Genomic DNA, 16,415 nt, shown 5'->3' with positions numbered 1-16,415 from the left:
AGCGGCGGAAGGGGCCTCGAAAGGAATGTCGTGTCGTGGGGATCTAAAGATTGAGATAGGAGGAAGCCTCTTTGTCTGTATTTTCCTCCAGGACGCGTTCTGTTTTCTGCAATTTGTTTCGTAAATGTATTTTATTACAACATAGTTATTTGAGTGCACCTCTGAGTAATAGCACCTGTGTGTTTTTTTTTTTTCTTGAACATCATTGTGTAATCTCTCAATTGCCACTACATTGAACCTGGAGGAAAAGAAACTTTGTAAAGAAACCAATTTGTACCAATAAAACCTTATTTTTAAGGGTCCCCGAAACTGTTTTTGGATAGTGTACTTGAGAGGTTACACTGCAACTATATAAAGTCATTCGCGCCGTAACTTAACCGAAGCATGTCCCGCCAAGGCAGATCCTGGTACTTAAATGTCACTCTCCTCCCGAGCCGCGCTATTATATATCAATTTTTTCGCCGAACATTCAGGGCTGAGCTGCGCCATGCGTGTTTGTCCGCCGGGACGCGGATACAATATGCATCGCTATTTCATCTATCGCATTGGGTTTTCTAAGTATATGCAAAATATCCACTTCTTCTTTTGGGCAGCTGCCTCCGTATTCTGCTTGTCATTGCCTTTGGTCTTGAGCGTAACATAATGCGACGAGATGCACTTAAGGTACGAATCCCCTCAAACTTAAGTCCATTCGTTTAACGAAGTGTACATCTACTTTGTCCCATTGCTGCTAGCATATACCTTAGTCCAAATCGTCTAATTTAATCGACTCATGTTTTTTTTTCGCGTATCCTCTGTGACGTCATCACTAACACCAGCTTCCTGAGACTCGTAGCTAAATGACTTAAACGAAGGGCTGGCTTAAAAATAATATGCCGGGCGCCTACGTGCCCAAGCTCAACTTCAAGTCACAAGCAGGCTGTCACTGCAGATTAGATTAAGAGCAGAAAAATTAGCGATGTGGAGCGATCTGCCTGGAGACGGTTGCTATGGCGGAGCGAGCTCTGCTTCGTCTCAAAAATTCTCAAGTTAGCGAGTTTTACTTGACTTGCGAGTTTGGAAGAGAACTTCAAGTCCCCTCCACAAGAAAGCGTGCGGGTTTAGTCCGGACTTATCTCATAGTCTGGCCAGAATATTAAATGAGGCACTTTTCTGTAGCAGTGGTCATACGCGCTTTTCATTGCACAGTGCACAAACAGTGACTCTTAGTGAAGTTGTGTCCGAAAAACAGAGCTTATCTCACTTCAATATTTTCGCGGTAACCGTACGCCTCGTCAGTGCGCTCTTGAGTGGCCTCTGTATTTGTTGCGATTGCGGTATTGTTTATGTCCTTTCCTAAATTTATTTTAGTATGATCAATTATTATCCTTTGCGGCAATAAATACAGAAGTGATGGCCTCACCAGAAGCTCCCCACCGGAACGCATGCTTTGTATGGTAAAATCGAATAGAATAGAACCAAAGAGAATGAAATCAAAGAGAATGGTGAACCTAGTCGAGGGCACTAGAAACTAATCGCAAATAAACGCTCCGAGCTTCTCATTAGGACTAGTTAAAAATAAAGGAGGATTTGGCACTGTATGTGTAACTTCAAACAGTGCTTTACTCGCTAGAAGTCTCACTTCTGATTTGCTGTTATCATTCTCGCATCCTAAAGTGATTCAGGTGGGCAGGCAGCAGACATGTGACCACCAGCAGATGTTGAAGTTGCTGCTTACATGCGGCACGCATGGAGGACTAATCTCAGCGTGCGCATTAATACAGGAAAGAATACAGGAGGAAGGAAGAAATAGACGGAAAGACAGGGAGGTTTGCGAGTTCTTTCAATGTAACGCAAACTTTCAGCACATTGGTTGGTGCATTGCGTTCCCTTCTTGCGTGAGCGTGGGTTGTCTGGAGTTACTGTATCCAGAAAGAGTAAGGATGCACGGACACGTGAAATTTTCGAAGCTCGTCGCATTAAAAAGAAGAAATGCATATATGTAACTAACACCTCTGTTGTTCTGCGTGCAGGAAAGTGTGATTCCTTTCAATCTTTTCTTGATCAGGAACGTGTTTTCATTCTCCTTATCTAGAGTAAATTGACGAGCGTTTGAAATTGGTTTGGTTTGCCCATGTTTGCTAGGGCTGCGTTTTTCACTGCTTGTCTGAGAAGAAAGTTAGTTGCCAGTTACGTCCTTTTCTCTCTCTTCTTCCTTGTTTGGTGGTTACGTGTGTTTTTAATAATAATATAATATGTGTTGGGTTTTAACGTCCCAAAACCACGATTATGAGGAACGCCGTAGTGGAGGGCTCTGGAAATTTCGACCACCTGAGGGTTCTTTAATCGTGCACCTAAATCTAATAACATGGGCCTCTAGCATTGCCGCCTCCATCGGTAATGCCGTCGTCGCAACCGGGATTCGATCCCGCGACCTTCGGGTCGGCAGCCTCGCACCATAACGACTAGAGCACCACGGCGGGGTACACGTGTATTTGAGTTACATTTGGCCAGCTGTTCTCAGCCCGGAAAGGATGCGTGATCAGCTGCCCTCTTTCAGGCTGGCAGAAGAGTACTGTAAAATTTATCCTGCTTTTGTGACTGCTGTGTTGCATTCATATGGAGGAAAACCATTATGCTGTGATGATTCGCTAGAATAATTAAGTTAAATTCCGGGGGTTTACGCGTCGAAACCGCGGCATGATTATTTCTGGATGCTGAACTGGCACCAGCCACTGTTTAAGGCGGTCAGGATGCTTCAGGATCATTTCAGGACTTTCCTCAAGGGTTGAATACATCGGTCGAAAGAGCAGCGTTAAAAGTTGCTATCTATCTATCTATCTATCTATCTATCTATCTATCTATCTATCTATCTATCTATCTATCTATCTATCTATCTATCTATCTATCTATCTATCTATCTATCTATCTATCTATCTATCTATCTATCTATCTATCTATCTATCTATCTATCTATCTATCTATCTATCTATCTATCTATCTATCTATCTATCTATCTATCTATCTATCTATCTATCTGTCTATCTATCTATCTATATCGTTTTTGCTGCTATTAATTTTTTCTTCAATACGGTGACATATTGGCTCTAGCTGGTGCAAAGATCTCCACTTAACAATGCTCACAGATTGAGTAACAGAGATCATGCCCTTTAAACGGAGTGAAGTAAGTACACTCACAAATTTGCATAATTCCTAAAGAAAGGCTCGCAAAAGCCTTTCGCGAGGCTCTGTATACACTTGCTGCCGCGGTACTTCTGAAAACTCGTGCGCAGAATTTGATGGACTGCCCGCCCTAATTTGCCTAAGAGCCCGCGCAACCCGTGCATGATGACGCGTAAGAGGTCCACGTTTCTGCGAGCTTGAATTATCGGCTGTCCATGGCATTAGCATCATTTCACTCCCAAAGTCATTAACCTGTAATGTCGAGACGAGCAGAAATTAAGAGGTATATGAACGTTAATAATGGCACTATGTGTAAATAGACCGAGGGAAATTTATTGTGTGTGTGTGTGTGTGTGTGTGTGTGTGTGCGCGTGCGTGTGTGTGTGTGTGTGTGTGTGTGTGTGTGTGTGTGTGTGTGTGTGTGTGTGTGTGTGTGTGTGTGTGTGTGTGTGTGTGTGTGTGTGTGTGTGTGTGTGTGTGTGTGTGTGTGTGTGTGTGTGTGCGCGTGCGTGCGTGAGGAGAGAATAAGAGGAAATATTTTGAAAGAGCACAGCACTTTCAGTACATTGCTTGAGACTGAAAGCATTATTGGGATTTTAGGGCTCCATTGCTACACGCGGTGGACTTGCCTAAATGTTACAGTGCGCAATCTCCTAATTGGCTAAAGTTACCTAATAAACCTTGTCATAAATTTCGTTAAACTACATATTACAATGATCGAATTGACAATAAAAGAATTGGGTACTGTTTCCGACATATGATGTGGTTTGTCGTATAATGCTTACTATGAATCTGTCTCAAGTGGGCACACCCTCTTCCATCACAGTCCAGTTTTAGTCAAGCGATATTTTGTTGTTCTGTGGGCATAATTCATGAACGGAGCTATGTTAGTTATGATAAGGTGTGGAATTTCCAACGTATTTATCAAGTGTCCTTCGCCATTGCACAGCCGGCTCCTGTAATGATATGTCCCGCATTGGGAGTGGCTTGCTTTCTAACATGATGTCGCATAATTCGACATTGTTATAACATATCCCCCCAAAATTGAATTAAAAATGAACGAAAGAGTGAATCTGTCAAGTTTCTTAAACATTTTCTTTCGTCAAAGGTGAACGCCAGGATACCCTTTAAAATTTATGGAGTAACACTGTCCTACAGGAGTTGTTGCTGTGACTTGGGCGTGAAATCTTGTCGTAGGAGTGTTTCTTGTTTCGCTGACTCGTATTCGCCTTTTATTGTACGCAAGTGCACTTTGGGATAGGATGGCCGCTTTCGCTAATATAACGTTCACCTTTATTATTGACTGGAACATTCTTTTCGAAACAACTTTACGATAAGATATTTTTTTAATAACTGCGCCATTTTAGCAGAAAGTTATGAATCTTTATCCACAATATAAAAAGGAAATACTGCAAGAATTAGTGCCCCAAGGCTGACCACACAAACTTCGACTTATTTAGAACCAGCCATTCAAGCTCGAGGACCCTCAGACCCTGAGCACGCAGCCTGCCTTGCGGCGTTCTGCAATGCGATAAGGCAAAATGCGATAATTTTCTTACGATAATCTTTCAACATCAAATGCTTATGTGAATTCAGCGCCCCAGTTCTGCCCGTTGTCCCCCATATCCTCACGGCATCCTGTTTTCTGGTTCAGGTAAGCCCTTAAGCCTAAGCCCCATTGCTGGCTTGTCTTGCTATTTATCTCCTGCGGCATGCTCAAAAACGCATTCGAAATGTCTTGTGCGAGCATCTCGCACTAAAATGTGATGCCAGGAAGGCGTACGCCGTCTAAGCACACCTGCTTCGAGACTTCCTTCTCAGAATCTTGAAAACGTTTTTGCTTTCGTTAACGGAGAGGCGCATTCGGTGCTTCTTTCAGTTCTGGCCTCCGTTTCGACTTTTACACACGGATAAAACTTAGATATAGCATAAGGCTTTCACTATTGACACCACTTAAAAAGGCTGGTCACCCTCAAGGGAATGGAATGAGATTTCCACGTCGTGTCAAAAGAGATATGAAAGTTTACCTTCGTAAAATACAAGTTTCCACGCTTACCGCCGCGCAGGCAAACGTTTTCTTCAAAGATGTGAGCTAAATCGCCTTTTTGCAGGACAAAAAAATTGAATTTCATACCGCCAAAGTCGAATAAGCACAATATTTCTGTGGGTCATAACGGTTTTATGCAATGTTAGAGGTAATGCTGCCCATATAAGTACGCTTAGAGACCCGGATAAGTGCCAAAAGCTTTTGCTTCCGTTTAAAAAATCAGTTCTTTCATATTTTATCTTTCCAGTGGGTTCTCTCAGGGACATTCTAATTTCTTGCCATCGCATTCATTGCATCGCCCTTGAGGCGAAACTGTGACTTTTATTCTGGTTGAATGTACAGCATAGATTCCTTGCGGCCGTCAAAATGCGCAGTCTGTGAACCGGAATTTAACCCGCCCATTTGAGCTTAGCAGTTTGTCTCCTTACATGCCAAGCTACCGCGGCTGCAGTATAAATTAACGTCCCAAAACGACGATATGATCATGAGGGACGCCGTAGTAGAAAGCTGGGGAAATTTCGACCACGTGGGATTGTTTAACGTTCACCTAAATCTTAGTACACGAGCCTCTAGCATTGTTGCCTTTTTAGAGAGCTTGCGGCGGATGCACTGACTGCGAGACCAGATGTCCGTGCGGCGCTGTCAGTCCATCTCGACGCATCCTCTCTACACCTTCATCGAAATTGCGGATGCCGCGACCGGGATTCGATTCCGCGACCTTCGTGTCAGCAGTCGAGCACCATAACCACTAGACCACTGTGGCGGGTCTATCGCAGCTGTTTAATCCCAAAAAGTATTTCCTTTCTTTCGAGTGTCTCACGAAGGTTAATATTATTTGATTATTATGTATATGGACTTTTTCATCGAGCGCACGCACGACGTATACATGCGGCTCCACTATGCATGGTTCTGCAACTGTACAGCGGGAAATAAGTCTCAGTAGCAACACAGCCAAATTATAGCGGGAAAACTATGGACATCGCAAACGCAACAAGCGGAGCAATAAAGAGTAACCCTCTTGAGTTCGAAGGCGTTCAGTTGTCCTAACATGAGATCCTTAACGAAGCTGTGTAAGCAAGGTTCGATCGTTGTAGCTCACCACCACTATCCTGACAACGTCGCGGCTCCAAATCAAAGCCGAAAAGTTGGCCCACCATTGACAAGCGGTGTAATATAGTCCAGGGCTAAGCAGTATCGCGATACAAGAGTATCGCGATAGTATTTCTGAGACACTTTTGAGTATCTGTATTAATGTGTCGAGATACATTTGAAAAATGTATTTGTATCTCAGTAGTGAAATACTTTTACGACGTATCGATTATATCGCGATACTCTGCAGGACACTGGTACCTCGTTACTTTTCTTATTTTTGTCGGAAATGAGCTGATTGGTGTTTCCAAGAAGGGAACGAAGGCTTGTCTCTTTTTTTGCAAGGACAAGCAAAGGCGCGCCGCTGGTCGGGAAGGGCGGCGGTGGTTTTTCCTCAAGCACAGAAAGGCCAGCGCGCGACGCCGCTGACAGCAGAAACGTGGACACTGTGTTGTCGGCCTCTGCTGACGAATGTGGCTGTTAAAGTCGACGAAAGCCGTTATTTCGTGGTCCTCCGCGCGGATACCGCCTTGAAACAGAAGCGTCGCAGCGCTTCGCGCGAGTTCACTTCTCAAAGCGGCGGCTCTTTAAAACAGTTGCCGTAGTGTCGGCGGAAGTGGCTAGAAGATGGCTATCTTTGTCGCGCTTTCAGCCACCTCTCCAGCGTGTCAGGGTGCGTTTCTAATTGTTCTACAAGCGTGAAACGGTCTTTTGTGGTACCAGTCTCCCCCACCGCCGGAGACGACTTCGCCTGCAGTGGCTTGCTGAAATGAGGGCTGGTAGCATTGGTGGTGGTGATAGCTTTTATAGGCGATCGACCCTTTCGACACAGGCGACGAGTGCTTGGTGTACTCTCTGATCGGGCGATTTGAGCAGCTGCCCTGCCCCCACGTCTGTTCTGAGAGAGCTGGAAGAAGCGACGTGGGAGGGCTTAAACCTCCTCACCCCCAACCAACGTGATTTCAGGAAGCCAATGTTTGAAGTGCGCAATTTTGACATATTGGGCTCGTAGCAGGCTAGAGCGCTCAAGCTCAGGCCGACCTCTCTGCCTTCTAATAAATTTGCTCTCTCTCTCTATGGCCAGCCTATGTAGGCAGGGGAATCCTCAGCCGTCAGGCTCGACACCGACCGAGACAGACGGCTGAGATCAGGGGCGTAGCTAAGGGGGGAGGGGGTGCAAACCCCGTGGAAAATTTTCAGTTTTGCTTGCGTATATATACACGCACACATAGAAACCCACGCACGAACATACATAAAGTAGGGTTGAACCCCCTCACCCCCGAAAAAAAATTTCTGGCTAAGCTGCTGGCTAATATTCCGAAGATGGTGAGCGACTTCGGCTTCTCAACGGTCAGAAGAGACCCACGCGAGGGCGGCGGTGTTTCGGTACCTAAGTGACCCGAGAAGAGATTTCGCCATGTTGCAGGGCTATCTGGCTATGAAGGCAGTACAGTAAAAACACGGTGATACGATTGTCGCGGGGTTACCAAAAATATTCGTATCATTCGAAATTCGTATCACCAGAAAACATGGAAAATTAATATGCGACGAAAGAAAGCTGGCGCATGTTTTCATTTATTGTTTCTCAGGGACGCAGCAACCTCATGAACAGCTCTGAATGATAATGATTGCCAGTAATGTTTTTAGATATCAATGATCATACTTGTTCTCGTAAATATGCGGCGCGTACGCGCGTGTGTAATTAATTAACCAAATGTGCTGTGACCCGTGACAGGTGGTAGCCCCTTCCAAATCTTAGTACGCTTTTTTGCATGACATCAAAGTGCTGCGGCGAAAATGACTTGTGGAGCGCTTTGCACGCGATTGAACACCAGAAAATTTTTGGACCGCTCTTTCTTTGTTGTTATTACTTTCTTATCGCGGTGGTGTTTTGGATGCTTTTCGAGATATTTACGGCTGTGCCCGCACAATCAGGAGATTTGCTCAAAATCTCCTGTGGAAATCAGAGAGTTGGCAGGTGTGTGCGTCCCCGACAGTCGTGCATGTTGGTGTTGCTAGGCCTAGCTCCTTCGCGAAGGCATGGGTTGCATCTACGTGGCAGGGACGTGTAAACAAAGTACAGTGACGCTGTCTGTAGCACAGCGGCATGCGTCGACGCGTTAGAAAAAAGAAAGAGAGAGAGCGCGCGCTACGTTAGCGTCATCTGTAATCTAAACGCAAAGGTACATGAAGGCGCATTGCGGCCTCCAAAATTTGTACACACAGTCTCGCACTTCTGGGAGGTTACGACGCGCCGCTGATGGCCTGTTCTGACAAACTGGGGGCGCGGCGCGCATGACCACGCGTGATTGCCTTGCCTTCCGCGACAGCACGGGCACCACCTGTTCGTACCTGCGTGGTAGCCTACGTTCGTATCAAACGCCACCGGGTGAAAATCGGTTCGTAACAACCGTACTCCATTACATTGCAGACTAATGGGCCTTGGCCGGGACCACGGAAAAATTCGTATCACCCCGGAATTCGTACGAGCCGTGATCGTATCACCGAGGTTCTACTGTATTTGTTCAACATATAAAACGAATTTGTGGGCGTTTGCAACGGCAGATAAACTTTCCTTTCGCGAGTCTTGTGTTGAGGCCGAACCAACACTTTGTAGCAGACAGCTCATTTGATGTAGAAGGATCCGTTGATGGGCGAGTTGGTACATGTCTTGGTATATACTCACTATATATCTAGCCCATTTGAGAAGCTCCTGTTGCTTAAGTGCAATAATGCAATCTCCTCAGCAAAACAGACCTTATGTACAAAAGAAATGTATACTTTTTCTCAATTCACTGGTGTTCGTTAGTGATTAGAGTGATTCACTTGACCTACGCTATTTCTAGCACTGCTCAAGATGTTGTCACCAAGTATGTCTATTTCGGTGTCCAATGCTTGTTACTCCTGTTGTGATATTGTCTATTTATTAGTGCAATTGATACCTGTAAATATGTCATTATTGCCAACTATGTACTTTGTAACCCCTTCCCTCACCATTTCCGCAATGTCTTAATGGTGCTAAGGGTACTGTCATAAATAAGTAAACTGCAAGTTTCATTGCGCTGCAGCATTATTTACAACATTATGCTGCACTTAAATTTAAATGTCTGCGGGGCACGAGCATCCCCAAAATAAAAAAAAAACGTATTCCAGTAACTGTATTCCTGTATCTGTATTCCGGGATACTTTTTTCGTCTTTTTGCAAAAGTATCTCTGCAATATCCTGTTACGTCGAAGGCAAATGTATCTCAGTATCTATATTGTAGGCTTCAAACACATGTATTTCGATATCTGTATTCCGGAATACTTTTCCGAGTATCTCTGCCCAGCCATGAGTAACCGTCGGCCTGTGCCCCGGGATACCCGATAACAATGAAAGTCGGAAGAAGATTGCTCCATTATTAATTATATGACTAATTATATTATTTATTAGTTAATTAATTAATAACCGGGTGATTGATTGATTGATTGATTGATTGATTGATTGATTGATTGATTGATTGATTGATTGATTGATTGATTGATTGATTGATTGATTGATAAGTTTACCGTTGCATCTAGTGCGCACCACTTACACAAAGCATCTGTCATAGAACGCTTATTTAATGTGCCTTTCAAGGGGACCAGCAGACCTTACCAATGATTTACCGGCGTAATCAAGCCGAACTTGAAAGTTTATGTGCGTCGAACAATATGCACACGCTTCAGTAACATCAAAAGACGTTTCGGGCAAGTAGGTGTAATAGCAGCGTTTGTTTTATGTGGTGTTTATAGCAGAAACTACCAGCGAAAAGCGTGCTGTTACATAAATATTAGCTTTTGCGTGATTCCACCGTGGACTTGTCAGGTAATAATATGAAACGTCATTCTGATGCTTTGATCGTCAGGATGTTAATGAGAAATGTTTGTAGATGTTGCCTAACACTTTTCTTACGCCTTCATTCTTTCTTGTAGCTTTAACGCATACATCTGTGCAAGAAGCACACGTTCTCTTTTTTTTTTTGCTATATTCACGAGACGTTGGCCTTGCATGAAGGTGAGCAATTTCAATTCATTTAGCGCCGTGCTGATACCTTATAATTTTTGTAATTGGGAGAGTTAAAGGAATTATTACTCAACGGCATTTATTCTTTTACTCATGTACGTCGTATATTCGTAGAGTCACTTCGTTCTCGCACACAGTACGATGAATCCCGAGATTTCTTTGTTATTCAAAGAAGAAGAAAAAAGCCGAGTCCGTCTTCACAAAGACATCTTACGCTAGAATTGCTCTTAGGGTAAAATTTCGCCCAATCAAAATGTTGCACATGTCATTAGCGAAGCTTGCTGACCAATGAGGATAAACTTCCTTGAGTTCGGTTTCAATATATTACTCCTATATATGACTTTTCGGTAACATATCTACTGCATCCACTACACAACGTACTACACGGGAATAAAAACAATCGGAAGGAAGAAGTCACTTGGTTCCTTTAGCTAGCGCTAAGGAGATGCACTCTCGATTCATATTAACGCAGATTGATTCACTCTTCATTCACTTTTATAAGCTGATTCACTATGAATTCGATTTAGAGTACGTTCATTCACACTTAAACCACTTGATTCGCTCTTGACTCACACTTCCCTCACTTAATTCACTTTATTGCGCATCGATTCGCTTTGAGTTCACATTGAATGTAGTTTACCTTGTACAACCAACCATTTGTGATCATTATATCTCTATGTCACGAGACTGTTGGTACTATTAGTGCTCACGACGCCGCTGAATGCCGGATTTTCCATCCGATGAGCCATATAAGGCCTTCACATATCAAATATATTGTGCGAAGAAAATCAGCTCAGCAACAGGACGTTCAGCGGTGTTTGGCAAGCCTTTACTCTTTTTGAAAACGTCAGGTTGCTCAACGTAGACCCATGGGAAAAAACCGCATCGACCTCTCTTTGTGAATGTAAGGAACGCTGTCCTTACGCTAAGTATACGTGAACCGTATCGCAGGTCCCCCGAGCAGGGACTCCGTGACGTGCTTTTCTCCGACACGTGGGTCTCTACGGCTTGCTGCCGCCAAAGTAGGTTCACCGAAAGCGCGGCGTCGCCTTTGACTTTGAATCCCCTACGGGAGTACTCCGCATTTTCCAGGCAGCAGCAACAAGCATTTATCTTCTCGTTGTTGCAATGCGACCGCATTAAAATCGGTGTCGAATAGAAGTGGTGGGTACCTCCGGCGACCCAAAATTCAGTCAAGATTTTGCAAGGCTTCCTCTGGGTAATCGCTGCTTCATTATTACTTTTCCCTCTTGGCTCCATTGCTTGCATAACGAGAAGAGTTCTTTGTTCCGCTAAACTCTCTTATTGTTTTCTATTTTCTTTTTTCCGGAATGAACTCATAAGAATTCAGTGGCTGCACGTGGCTTCGCCTGTTGATTTTCGTGTTGGTTCGTTTCAAATTTCTCTACTCATTTGCAGTAGTGCCGCCTTTTTTTCTTTATCTACACACTTTCATCTTTATTAAGTCTTGCAATAAAGGAGAGTACTTAATCACAGAGTTTCCCCTTGCTTTCAGCCAGCCGGCAATGTTGGTCAAATTTCAATTAACGCTGTAATCTACATGAGATTGTGATTTCTATAAACCGACAACCGAAGTGGGCAGCATTCGTGGAAACAAGTCACAATATGCTGTGGTTTCTATTATATTATACAAACTAGCTGGTGTGTTAAGGAACGGTGCGCGAACGCTATCCTTTATTACAGAAGGCTTCACTTTCCTATTTCGCATTCCCGCTGCGCCTCGCGCGTTTGTACATATGGTTTTTCCATTACCATGGTATTCTTTAAACATTACGACCAGTTCGCGCGATAAGTATCAGTCTTTTCGTATTTTTAAGTCTACTGAGTCTTGTGTGATTCTTGGATTAGCCAATCCTCAGAGACGTTGCACAAAAAATACTTTTCTTTCATTGTTGAAGGTTTGACTTAAAGAAAGTTATGAAGTTGAACTCATTTTACATTGTATGGTTTGTTCATATAGGGCCAGGTTTTTTTTCCGATACTCCTGCAGTTGTGTGTGCAGCGCTGTGGATTGTGGATCTCTCCCCTCTTTGGTCCACGTTGTCTGTGCGTTGTGTTCTTCAAGAAATGAACATGGAGGGTGACTTTCTAATCGTAGGAGTCGCCTCCTTCAAAACCTGACAGGCCCGGTGCAAATGATTGAATTCTTTTTTCACTTTTATTATAGCAGTGAACTGTTAGTTAGTGAAATCGCATTTTGTGTCTCTAGTTTCATTTACTTCAGGACGTTTTTCACTCGATTTTGCCCTTACGCCATACTACTTATTTTTGCGTTAGTCACATAACGATGAACAATTTACACCACATGTTGATTCCAGCCGAGCTTAACAACTTTATATTGAAGCCTGTACATCAAAAAGCAGTAAAATACAGTAAAAAAGGTGTATTGCAGAACAGTTGCGCCCTTTGCAGTTTATTCATAAGATAAACTGCTAGCACCATTGATGGCTCTTGCACGTTTTTGTTTTTAATATTTGTGGGGCACATAATAACGGTCTATTTTATGGTTAACATTTTGAATAAAGATTCATACCTTGAAAAAGTTGGATCTATATTCCCAACGGTCTCTCGTGGTAGAATTGTTTCTAAGAGAAATTTCCAACTAATAATAACGTTGAACGAATACGACCATGAGCGTCAGCCTGGACCCGAAAAAGGGAAGGTGCAAATGCGTTTCGTATATGATCTCTGGGCATCGGACGCTGAAATGCTTTCATACTACATGTAGTCGCGGTGGTTCGGCGGTTATGTTCCCTCAAATACGTCATCATATTTGCGGTCAATCTCCGACGTCACGTCTTTTGCAGCTCCTTCCCGACGTCTTGCTGATGGTTATCGCGACAGGTCTAGAAAAGGAGCCACGCTTCGCTTCTAGACTTCTAAATTCAAATGAATTACCTTTCAATCATCTCTTTTGTATTAAAATGTATTGCAGCATTTCTTCGAAGCACGCAAAGCTCATGCTGTGGTCAGTTTACAGTACACTTTCGTTCGTTGGTTGGTTGGTTGGTTGGTTGGTTGGTTGGTTGGTTGGTTGGTTGGTTGGTTGGTTGGTTGGTTGGTTGGTTGGTTGGTTGGTTGGTTGGTTGGTTGGTTGGATGCAAAACCTTATTGAGGTACTGCCAAGCGTGCGTTAGCACACAACGGGTGGCTCCAACGTCGGGAGCGTCAGGCCAAGCCTGTCGGCCGCTCCGCGGGCCTCGACGGTCCAGACTTGGTCGGCCAGTAAGGAGCGTGTCCACAAAAAAAAGTTGTACAAAAATGGTAATCTAACATGGGAGGCGCACCACGGTAATTAACCAAGCGGTTTCTTTACATCTATGTGTTCATTCGGCACGGTCTTTCTTTGGCACCATATGTAGGAAAGAAATTAAAAATATATCGAACGCCATTCCATTCGGCCTTGCTGGGGAAGAACTAGGGCAGCGCGCTTCGCAATCACAAAACGGCATGTCGAATCTATCGCCTCTCATCACACTGTCTTTGGAAAGCTTTCACTTAGCAGTAATTGAGTCTCCATTGTATAAACTACTCATCAGTGTTGTATAATGAGGAAGCGCCAACGACGGCACGATGCCTCATTATTCACTGGAAAGCTCTGGCGCAACCACATATTTCAAAGTGAGGCTAGCTATTGACGGCTATTCACAGTCTCTCGTTCAGCAAGCTCATACTAACGACCTGTGAACTAACGGTCTGTAAACATAGACTGAAAATGCGGACGATTACGCATAGTGAATGCTGTATATTCCAACAGCTCTGGGGTTGTGACTGCAACACCGAGGCGAAGATCTCTCTGATAACCGCTTGTGATGAGCAGCTAGGTCTAGCTATATACGGAGTGATTGTGTTAGTCGGTATACTGTGGGCAGAACTTGGCATGGAATTTGTGCGTCCGAACGATCCATTGCATTGTGAACGCCTGCTAGCAAACTGTTGCTCCAGATGGCCACTGATACGTTATTACTAGTGCGTCAAAGTGATACTATTATTAAATGCAAGATTTGCCGCGAGAAAACCTTCATCACATAGAGCGTGCGTAAAAAGTTCTCCATATACAGCGGCACCGTCCTTTCTAGAGCGCAGATACGCTCGGTGGCTGGTCTCCAGCGAAAAGTCTACATTATGTAACGGGCATTCCGAGAGTGTCGCATGCAGTTGTTAGTTCAGTGATGCATGCTGAAGCAAGCACTGAAATTGACAGTGGCCTTTCAGCGATGGTTATAAATAATCAGGCATAAATAGTCATTATAATTTGCAACATCTTCAACAAAACGTGCAGCTGCCACGGTGCGCATGTTGCCTTACGGACGCGCATACTGCGTATTTCGCTAATTCGCATTATTGAATTGAATTGAATTTTATTGCTCACAATTTTTACAGAAAGTTTGCATACACTATATGGACCCATAGCCATAGGCTATGATGTATTATGGCGTGGTAGGCAATTTGCAACTTTACTTACGCTAGGCATTCTAGGATAGTTTCACAAAATGCGTTGGCGGGCTAGTTGGTGAGAATCCATAGTGCTTTTTTAGCGCAAGAAAAACGACACTGGGTTAGATTGAAACGGCTATTTTTAAAATGGATACGAACGGGGCCCAATTACGCTATCGCTTTCTCCTGTTGAAAGGCAAATCTCAAGCGTCCTCCAAGTTTTTTTATCTGCAATCAACGACCCGAGCATATCTCTGTAGGAAGATGTTAGACTATCATCAACACTCACAAGGTCTTCACTTCAGGAAAATGAGGGAACCTCATTGGTTCGAGCATCTGTGCTCGAACCTTTCCTGTGGGATGGGGATGACCGTCGGCGGAACTTATAATTATTTATGGCTTGCAGCGGTCAACATAATGGGCTCCGAGGTGACGAAAGCATGTTCAATTGGTCTAACTGTATTCGTTAAAAACTTGAGTTTATGTAAATTTGGGGACGAATTCGGAAATTTTCTTGACACACGGGTCTTCGAAAGGTTGTATTGATAAATAAATACTCTCCGAAATAGAAGGATCTGATCCTTATTTTCCGTTCAATTTACTAATAAAATAGAACACTATAATAACTCTATTTTTTACTTCGTCTTCAGCAGGCTATATTTACGAGTTTATTTCGGCAATCATCGAATATTGAATGATGAATGCCTTGATTATAATCACATACTTGATCTCAAAGCCTTTATAGCAGCCTAAGAATAAATACAAGCTCCACCCACAACTATCACTGTTCCACCCACAGAGTATTCATCCAATGATAGTTGCTTATTTCAGTGATGTCAAACGCGGTTGGCTTATTTAAGATAGTCGGTGTCGCCATAAAGGCACATGTTCGTGCTGTTGGCTTTAAATAAAAAATTTGAACCTCCTCGCAAATTTCATCAGAGATTCTGGCACCACTGCCTAGCCATACATGTCATATTTTAGGTACTAACGACGAACCATAAGATTTTATATGCGTGCTCTTTAGATTAGCAGTGAAAATGTACTTAAAATTTGAAACGAAACCAGCTTGGAAGACTGACAAAGCTGATTGACAAGCGCGTCGTGGTTCAGCGGGCAGAGCTTGTATGTTTTTATTACGGTTGAGCCTACTATTGAGCATTCCTCATCTGAAGACTGAAGTATTTATTAGTGGACAGCATACCGCTCTTGTATAGTTGAGTACATAGTACTTTAAGTCGTCGGCCTTCTTTTCTAAATGCGATGTTCTTAACGTGGTTGTGGTGGTGAAAAAACTTGGAGGGTGCTTCAGCTTCGCCTTCAAGATTAGAACGCGATAGCGTAATCGGGCCTCGCGCATTGCCTTGAAACGTGCCACAGGGAAATGATCGTTTGTGCACGTAACATTGGCCGTTTCAAGCTATTCTAGAATGCCTACTCCAAGTACAGCTGCGAAGTGCCCACTACGCTATAATTCTTCCGTTTTTGCAAATACGCGTAGTACCCACTACGAGTCCGTAAGGTTCCACGCGCGCCTGCGCAGCTGCACACTCTGTAATGGATGGGCAGCTTTAAACCATCCACTCGTTGCGCAATTCACATGTTTTGATGCCT

This window comes from Rhipicephalus sanguineus, chromosome 10 (genome assembly GCF_013339695.2).
Source record: "Rhipicephalus sanguineus isolate Rsan-2018 chromosome 10, BIME_Rsan_1.4, whole genome shotgun sequence".
In the NCBI taxonomy this organism is placed as follows: Eukaryota; Metazoa; Arthropoda; class Arachnida; order Ixodida; family Ixodidae; genus Rhipicephalus; species Rhipicephalus sanguineus.
The sequence above is the reverse complement of the archived record's forward strand: the minus strand, read 5'-3'. Positions refer to the sequence as shown.